This window comes from Belonocnema kinseyi, chromosome 3 (assembly GCF_010883055.1).
Source record: "Belonocnema kinseyi isolate 2016_QV_RU_SX_M_011 chromosome 3, B_treatae_v1, whole genome shotgun sequence".
Lineage (NCBI taxonomy): Eukaryota > Metazoa > Arthropoda > Insecta > Hymenoptera > Cynipidae > Belonocnema > Belonocnema kinseyi.
Genome location: NC_046659.1, coordinates 139,470,887 through 139,480,919, shown reverse-complemented (window position 1 = coordinate 139,480,919; position 10,033 = coordinate 139,470,887). Strand labels below are relative to the sequence as shown.

The 10,033-nt window shown below is 29.9% G+C and overlaps 1 long non-coding RNA gene across 1 annotated transcript; it reads right to left on the bottom strand.

Moving 5' to 3' along the window:
* Positions 1–1,613: 1,613 nt before the first annotated feature.
* LOC117169572 lies at positions 1,614–9,646 on the bottom strand. The gene is made up of 3 exons (XR_004466680.1): positions 9,588–9,646; positions 1,716–1,779; positions 1,614–1,645 (listed from the first exon to the last, which is right to left on the bottom strand). It is a non-coding gene; the product is annotated as an uncharacterized LOC117169572 (long non-coding RNA).
* Between the last annotated feature and the right edge of the window lie 387 nt (positions 9,647–10,033).

Sequence of the window (10,033 nt, the reverse complement as noted above, 5' to 3'; positions counted from 1 at the left end):
TCAATTCTCGAGAATGGGAAGTGCCGCATATACTGGAAATTTATATTATCGACAATTGTTTCTGTTGCACCCTCGAAGCCAGACATGGATCTTCTTGACTTTGAGAAGCGAACCACGTTCGTTATCGAATTTTCGGCACCAGCTGACAAAAACATCATAGCCAAGGATAATGAAAACAAATAGAGGTATATAGAACTTATAAGGGAGTCGCAACGATTGTACCCGAAATATTCTGTTAAACTAATCGTCCTTATCATCAGCGCTCTTGGAGGTGTCAAGCTTTCACTCGTTAATAGCCTGAAATCATCCCTGCGTGTCAACAATATGCTAAAACACCTGCGGGAAAAATGCAGAAGGCGGTAGTCCTTGGACCACTCCGTGTTTTCAGGGTGCACGAAACTTTTGCCGGATCGTCGTATTGATTCCGTTACAGATTGTAACCACCTGTATCACGGTCGTGAGACGTGGTTGTGGCTGAAATTTTACCGTGATTTCGCTGGTAGCGGGAGCAAGTTTTCAGATAAGCACCCGCGCCTGGTAAAATCCTGCGGTTGTCCTTATGACAAAATTATATATATATATACATATATATATATATATATATATGCCTATTGAGTTCTAAGCCTCTTAGTGTCATCTAAAGCTAATATGTTAAGACAATACTTTTATAAAAGTACTGCAATCATGCGAATATTTATACTTTTCTAAATTGTTAAGTACTGTATTTGAAAATTTAAACCATAAAAACATAAATATATTAAAAGAGAATAAAAAAAACAGCTAAAATCAGACAGAAAAAAACCAAAGATTTCGAATGGGTGCAAAGAATGATTTTTGAAATGAATTAATTCATTGACTGCCTACACACCTGAAGTCAAAATGAGAAGTCTACGTTTAAAAAAGTATATGGAGTTTTCTAATTTATCTAATTCACTTTAACCCTTTTCTCGAGTGGCTGAAGGGTGCGTTAAAAAATAAATTTATTACAATTGAGTAGCTTTCCTGAAAACAATCGTCACGTTGAAAGAGAAGGTAAAATGGGATAACATGGTTTGAAGTTAAAATGAAGGTTAAATGAGTAAGATCAACTTTCTCACTTTGCGGTGTTGAAAGTGAAAGAAGTCGAAACTACGGTTTTCAGTATTTCCTTGCATTGAATAACGCTTACGCTTGAAGAAGTTGCAACTCACAACGAAACTCCGATCTACTTCATAAGGGCGATAAATTTCTGTACTTTATTATCTAGTTTAGCAGGATGGAATATCTGCGTGCTGCCGCACCGGAGACCCGTGATCGATTCCCTCCAGCTTTATGCTTTAATCACATTTTTCTGTTTCAGCTTGTAATATGATATTGCGAAATGTATATAATAATGTATGAATTATGATCATGTGTACTGTACAATTTAATTTAAATAAATATTTAGTTCGAAACAGTTCAAAATCCCAAAATAAGTCTGCATTGACGTCGTATGCGTGTGAAAAGGATACGTGTTTTCTAACCTGCAACGCGATGCGGCGCAGATTAGGTTTTGTTTTCGTCTGCTAATCTGACTGCACAAATTTTGACTAAGTCGCTTACTAAATCAGTGCGCCGGTCTCTCTCGACGTCGCTATAGTCCTTTGCAAATACGTATTTCAATCTTCTGCAGATATTAATGCAAGAAATTTATAATTTGCTTTTACCAAAATTAGTAAGTGGCTATAATACATTACTTGCTGCTTTACTAGTTACTACTCGAAGTAGTAAACGTTACAACAGTTTCTCTATGCCCCTCCACTGAAAACAAAAAAAGTAAAATATAGTCTGGTTTTCAGAAAAGATTGCAGCAAAAGGTTTCACCGTTTCATCGATATGAGATCACAATATCGTCTCACCTTCATTTCGGCTGAAAAACTTGTAAAAACGGTAATAAATACAACTTTTGTAGTCGAAATAAAGGCGAGAATACATTAGCTGACATTCAGACTTTAACTTTATATCATCTTCATTCATCTTCATTGATGAAACCGAAAGAAGTTAAAAGTGGCGACGAAACCTCACTCGGGGTATCTCTGATCGTTCGCGATATAACTATAAAAAATGTTATTATTGTTTTGAATTAAAAATTTTGTTATTAGATTAGTTAAAGTAGTTTGCGAATACCCCTCTTTCAGATTGTTTAATTTTATAAAATAATATAATATATTTATTGCTTAAAAAATCTTTTTATTGGGTTAGATTATTTAGGTCGATATAAAACCCTTATTTTAAAACCTTCAAATCTTGGCGTAAAGCGAGTCCCTTCATCAAAAACCTGAAAATGTTTTTTAGTTTTCACGTATCTGCGACTCTTTTATAGGTAATTTAAAATTTTAGATTTTTCCTGAATTAAAAAATTTTTTTTACTAGTTTATGTTGAGGAGGCTGAGAACCCTCCCCCCGTATAAAACCCCTGAAAATGTTGTCAGGTTTTACTTATCTCAGCGTTTCGAAGATAATTCCAAATTTAAATTTTTTTCGTGGATTATTTAAAAAATATTTCCATTGGGTTATTTCAAGTTGGTCGATGATAAAACCTATTTTCAAACCTCTCAAAATCTACACAGTTTTGATTTTTCTATGACCGCTTTTGAAAAAATAAAAAAATTGGATTTTCTAAATGTTGAAAATTTGTTTTTGTGTTTAGTTTGGGGTGTCTCAGGACCTTTTTGTCTCTATAAAATTCTGAAATTGTTATCAGTTTTCGCGTATTTTTCACCATTTTCAAGATCACTCAAAATATTCATTTTTTGTTTGTATTTAAACAATATTTTTATTCGGTCAGTTAGCTTTGTCCTAAGACAAACCCCGTCTGTAAAAACCTTAAAATTGTTTAAAACACGTTTCTCTGACCGTGTTCAAGATAATTGAAAATGTTGATTTTTATAATGTTGAAGCTTCTTTTACTGATTCAGGTTGGGGTGGTCAGGGACCATCCCCCTTTAGTAAACCTTAACGATATTGTCAGTTTTCACGTATACCTCACCGATTTCAAGATGACGCAAAATGTTTATTTTGTTTTGAATTATGAAAAAACTTGCTTCCCTTTTACCTATGTTCTGAGAAACTAACAATGAATTTACAATTAATTCATTATAGTAATTAAGCTAGAAATATTTACGCTTTTGAAATTGAGAATTCAGGGAAATTGGGACCAATACGGTTAAGGGACTTCGCATAAAATTAACCGAAATGCATGTACTTGTTCAATCGGACGCTTGAGCGCGCATGTTCTGATAACATTTTGCGAGAAATTCAAATCCAGCGCCAAGTATATGTCTGACCAATAAGGAATCGGGTCTTCACATTGTTGCGTTACACTTTTCGAGATATTTCGATATTCGATATGTGTGATCTTTTTAGAATAGGATTTCACCTTCATTCGCCTTCATTGATGAAAGTGGAAGAAGTTGAAAGTGACGGCGAAATTTTGACTCGGGATTCATTAACGCCCGAACAGGTTTTAAGAAATTTGTTTGTATGCCAAAATTTCATAGACATGTATAATTTAAAATAAAATTAAAAAATGTGTTACATTTTGATAATCTTGCGATATAATAAAGAGAATTTTGAACATTTTAAAGCGGAGGAGATTAAAAAAAATTTACTGTTACGCATGCAAATAAAATAAATAAATAATGCAAATACAATTTAATATTTACTATTATGCATGCAAATTTAATCTGAAAGACATGCAGAGCTCCGCCACAGCAATTAAAAATTATTAAAATCAACATTGATGGATATTCGAATTTTTTCAAAATAAGTTAATAAATTGTTGTTGTTTCTCAAACTTTTCATGACATGCTAGAATATTTTCTGAAAAGTCATGCGTATTTGAATCGTGTGCATTGTTTTTCAAAAAATCAGAATATTTTCCTTTAAACTATATAACTTTAGTTCTAACTGAGAAATTCATTATTTTCTCTTTGATTATAATATCGCTCATCGTCTTCTTTCAAAATCCACAGAAAATTTGAAAAAATGTTCAAAATTAACAAAATGACAGCGGTTTTTCTGAAAAAGTTAAAAACGATGTTCTCAAAAAACGAACTTTAAATTTTTTGTCAATATTTTTTTGAACTTGTACTTTTATAATAAAGATATCTTGTAAGTTTGATTATTGCTTAATAACTTTTGTAGCCAAGACAATTCTTTTTTGTTACAATCCAATTTTCTACTTTTTCTTGAAAGCAATGATACATACGAAAAAATGTTAAGCTAAAAATTTGCATGTCTAAAAAGTTCTGTGAAAAACGCTTCTTGTTCTTTGTGATATTTTTCATAGTTTACAAAAAAATTTAAAAACTACATTTTTAGCAAAGAAAAATTCGCCCGGAATCAAACATGGCTTAGCTTGCATAGAGCTGCTAAGATACCTTTATTTTATTAGTAGAAACTTCAAAAAAATATTTAGAAAAATAAAAAGGGTGTGGTCTTTAAGAAAATCTTTCTAACTATTCTCTTTATATCCTGAAAATATGAAAAAAGGATAATTTCCTTTAAAAAACAACATATTTCGCCCTCGAGAGATTCTACGATTTCAAGTTCAGGGCCCTGTCTGATGTCAAATGGATTCGACAGCGATGATTGTTATTTGGACGTTATTCTCAAAAAAATAGAAGTTTGTTACCATAGACGTATTATTTCAATACTCCTAGATATTCTTGGTATTCTTGATATGCTTTATAATCTCAAATATTTTTGATATTCCGAAATATCCGTAAATATTATTGTGTAAATACAAAATATTTTCAAATGTTTAAAAGGATATTAATAAATTTTAAAATAATTTAACGGGATTAAAAATTTTTTTAAATTAAAAAACATTAAAGTTTATCAATGAATTTCAAAAGCTTTCAAGTAATTTAAAAAGATTTTAGAAGAGTTTAAAAAAGAACAAGAGTTTTAAGGGATTTTGTGTCATTTCAATGGATTTAATATGTTTTAAAAAGTAAGTGGACGAATTTAAAATCTTACAAAGTACTTGAAATGATTTTTAAAAAATTCAAGAGTTTTAGGATTTTCATGTAATTAAAAATATTTTTTAATATTTAAACAGACTTTGAGAAAATTCAGTATAATTTAAATGAGTTTTAAAAATTTAAAGTATTTTTAAAATATAAATAATCTTGAAATATTTTTCAATTTAGTTCAAATCTTGTTTAATCGCATAAAATATTCAATAACAATTTGTAAAATTTCTGAAATCTAAAATCTTAGTACATATATTATTATAAGCGTAGCAATATTTTTTATAGAATGGTTCACAGAAATTTTCAGACGCTCATGCACAGCTGTTGGTTATATTTGAGATTTTTTCTGTAATATTTCCAGCTAGGTGAGCCGAGAGGTTTTAGGCGTTAGAAATTAGGAATGCAAAACTTATAGAGTTCGAACCCCGCGGCAAATAAAAATTTGCATAGCGTGCGATTATAAAGAGTGAGTGATTTTGTAATAGTAAATAATAGTCTACTTAAACATGTGAAACAATATTAGAGAACAATAGTAATAATATAAAAATACAAAAGATTAATTTTTTGCGCCGAAAAATCGGTTATCATTTGATAGAACTGTCCTTTATAGTTTCGACACTTCCTCGATATAGACTGTATTTCAGCTAGAATTTTAGATTTTATAGAACTATTTTACGTTTTTTGTAACCTGTCTTTTAATCGAAATGACGTCACCTCGGCCTTTAAATCTTATAGAACTTTGTAACAAATTTTGTTGTACAGCTCAACGCAATGTAAAAAAAGACGATTTCAACTTTTATTAAGCTACTCATCGTATCCTCTGTCTTCCGTGGAGTTAAATTTTTCATCATTGAAATGAATTTTCAGCCAAAAAGAAGAATTAGCCATCAAGAAAATTAATATTTTAACACAAAATACAAAGTTTGAATAAAATACAACAAAAATTAATTTTTAAGAAAGTAGTTCCACTTTCAAATGAGAGGTTAAATATTGAACCCAATAATAATAATAAATACATAATTATTGGTTCACCTTGAAATATTAAAAAATGTATTTTGGATGTTTTTATAATGTTGAAAAAATACCAAGAGTACCAAAAATAAGAAAAATAATTTGCTAATTTTAAAGAAATTTACGCATTTATACAGTGGTGAGAATAATGGTCAGAGCAATGGTCACAGCAACTGGAATTTGGTTTGTTTCTCAATTGCATTTTTTGACTTGTTTTTTTAGAATATTCAAGATTAAATTTTCATTTACATTGACAATTACAAGTTGCAGAAATATTCTAAAATTTGTATTATTTTTTTTTAATTTGACAGAAAAATTCCTTGTTTTTTACAGTTCAAAATTATCTTTTTTTAGGTGTGTCACATAAAAACAATTTAAAAAATTGCAGAAACATGTCATAAATAAATAATTTAAAATAAATCTTCATTCAATAGCAGGCATTTATAAAGATGTTTATTGAAAAATATATCTTAATGATTCGGATATATTTACTTGAAATTCGAAAAATTAAATTATATGAGGAAAAATTAAATTAAATGGATTGTATTTATTCTCTTAAATATTTGTAAACTCCTTTCTGTAAGTAATAAGGATCAATTATACGTTACAAAATTATTTGTTAAAAATTTTACAGAGCATGCATAGGTATAGATACTAGGCTATTCCAAATTTTGTTCTTCAAATTTTTTGTGAATAGCGCCCCTAAGTTTTAGGCACTTACATAAATTGTTTAAACAATTTAGTATTGTTTTAGCAGTTTTATTTCATTTGGAGTTTGAAGGATCCTGTATTTTTCAAAAATGCTAACTTTTTTCAGATTTTTAATTAAAGTGAGATAATAATTCAGGTAAATAAAAATTATCTTTGACATGATTTACTATTATTTATTCTTTTCACGTAGAGTAAGTTAATAATTAATCAAATTTAACGAAAATAATTTTTTAAACAAATTTACAAACAAATTGACAAACTTTTTGTCAATTTTTATAAATAGCAATTAAACTTTAAGGAGAACAATTTTTAAGCAATTTTTTTGGTGAATATACACTACCCGTCAAAAGTTTGGGTTCACTTAGAAAAATCGTTTTTTTTGTATTTATCGCTCTAATGATACCGGAGATAAAAAAATGTCTCTTCAAAAAGGTTGATTGTTTTCGAAATTCTGCCTAAAATAAGCCCAGAATGAAGCCTATTTGTCTAGTATTTAAGTAGATATTAAAAAATTGTGTAAATTTCAATGTTTTATTAAATTTTCAATAACTTCCGAAAGAGTCAATGTTTTTCAATGTTCTTGGGCTCATTTCGATGCTTTTTTACCTTCTCACAAGAGCTTATGAGTATGAATTGTAAAAAATTTATTTTCGAATTGCAAGAACTTGAAGTTGTAATAAAAAAGTTGGATAAATTTGAAAACATCTTATCTGTAGGCAAATCAGAATAAAAGTTAAATAAATATATATTTTGAGGAAATTACACAGAAAATTCATGATTATACGTTTCATATATTTTACAGAAATATTTTTGTTACTAAAAATAATATTTGAATTATTCCAACTTTTTTGTTAAAAATCCAAGTTCTTGCAATTTGAAAAAACAATTTTTACGATTAATACTCGTAAGCTGTATAAGCTCTGGTATAATTAAAGCGATAAATACAAAAAAAAGATTTTTCTAAGAGAACCCAAACTTTTAAACGGTAGTTTATATTTTTCTAAAATAAGACAGATACTTGATATATTCTTGAAATTTTCTATTTGGACCATATTAAATGTAAATTTTCCTTAAATCATTTATTGAGAGACTTTTTGTTGACATTATTATTCATCATAATGTTTAGTATTTATTCCTAAATAATAGTAGAAATAATGAATTAATGTACATTGAAATAATAGCAAAATGTATATATGTAATTTAGAAAAAAAGGAGGTTGAATATTTTCCTGGTAAGTATTTTATCCATATATAAACGGAAAACTTAGAATAATTTCCGGTAGAGGGCGGGGGGGGGGGGGGGGTTTAAATAAAATTTGGCAAGACAGTTAATAATAAAATAAGAATATAATGACAAAAAAGATAGTTACAGATGTCACATAGCATCTTTTTACATAATAACAATAAAGTGTTGCACAAGAGAAAAAAAAGATCGGTACAGGGGTCATATACTATACTTAAATCTTGAGTCCGATACACACTTTCGGCATTCAGCGAATACCGAGCAAATGTTCGGCGAATATCGAGTAGTGTGGATGGCACTAGCGTAGGCGAGCATTCGGTATTCGTGTTCTCCACTACTAGGCGAGCTTCCAACACGAGCACTTAAGGGAATAGAGGCGAGCAAGCGAAATTTTTTAGGGCGTCCACACGTTCGGGGGTATTCGGCGAACATTTTTGCTTTAAGTAAATATATATTACTATTTATGTTGGTTATTTATTTAGAAATAAATAATGTTGAATTGTTTCTTAACATTTGTTAATGTTTCTAAATTAATGATTCTGTTGTTATGCATTTTTAAATTCTTTTATTTAAAAATGTACTGTTGAAAATAAAGATTATTGATTCATTAAACCTTAACTGATCATTACGAAATAATAAATTTTATGGAATTTTCAATAGTTTTTGGTTAATGTAATAATTTAATATCATTTATAAAGCCTTAGCTTCGTACAAAAGTAACTAAAAGTTGTAGCAAAGAACAATTCATTCAAAAGATTAATTTATTAACATTTTTTAATAAATTAAAGTAAGAATAATTAATATAGAAACATTAACTCATCATAACGAAATAATAAATTTTATGGAATTTTCCGTGGTTTTTGGTTAACGTAATAAATTGGTATAGTTTATAAAGCATTAGCTTCGTACAGATGTGATGAAAAATGATATAAAAATATTATTTATTTGTTAATGAATTGATCAAAAATAATTAATTTTGAAACATTAACTGATCATAACGAAATAACAAAATTCGTGCAATTGTACATGCAAAAGATTAAGCAGTAATTGAATACTTAAAAGATTAAAAAAAAAATTACAGCAACGTGTAGATTTTTGAAGATTTCGAATAAAAAATTTAAAAGTGTTTTACACATTTTTGTACGGAAAATTGTATTTATTTTATCATTTAGGTAGAATTTGTTAATGTTTCTAAATTAATGATTCTACTACTGCTGACGATGACTGAAAGACGAATGTTCGACATATCCAAGTCGAGTCAGTACTTGGCAATGTACGAATGTGTGGATGCGTGTGCTCGAGTATCCGCGCCACTTGCCGAATATTCGGCTAATCAGTGCTCGTCGAATAGCGAATATTCGGCATTCGGTGAATCCCGAATGAGCATATAGGGTTTTACAAAATACGACAGGCGAAGAGAACGTTAAATATTCCATTATATTTCTGAGCGTGGCACAGAATCACGGAAACACAAGATGAAGAGAAAATCATCGGTCGGCACTCCAGTATTAAAAACAACTAACTAGACATAGCGATCCAACCGAGAGTCATTAATATTCTTTGACTATATAAAAAAAGTTAGTAAAAGACCTGGCTGAGTCACTATGGAAAAGATTAAAGTCTCACCTCAAAAAAAAAGAAGCAGAAGTAGGTCGAAACGAAGGTAGGCTTCTCACTGTGTTCTACACCTCGAGCTTGTAAGCGTTACTGACTTGAGACGCGTGCCCGGCGCAGTGTCTCCAGAGGGTGGGATTTTTTGGCCCCCACCACTCTCCCATCTGGGGGAAAACATGCAAACGTAGCGTGTCGGCGAATCGGGCAGTGCTGCCAGATTGTGAATGAAATTTACCCCCACCATACCTACCGTTTGGGATCCGCAAAACAGAAGGTGCATGGTTACCAATGTAGGTTCGCGTGCAAGCCGAAAATATACGATTTGACTTCGGTTTTCTGCTGTACGATGATTTGGATTTGTTGGCGATTTGGATGTTTCACGTGATTCTTAATTCCACGCATACGTCGATTTTCAGGTTATGTTTTTCAGATGTATATAATATGGATATTATTACTAT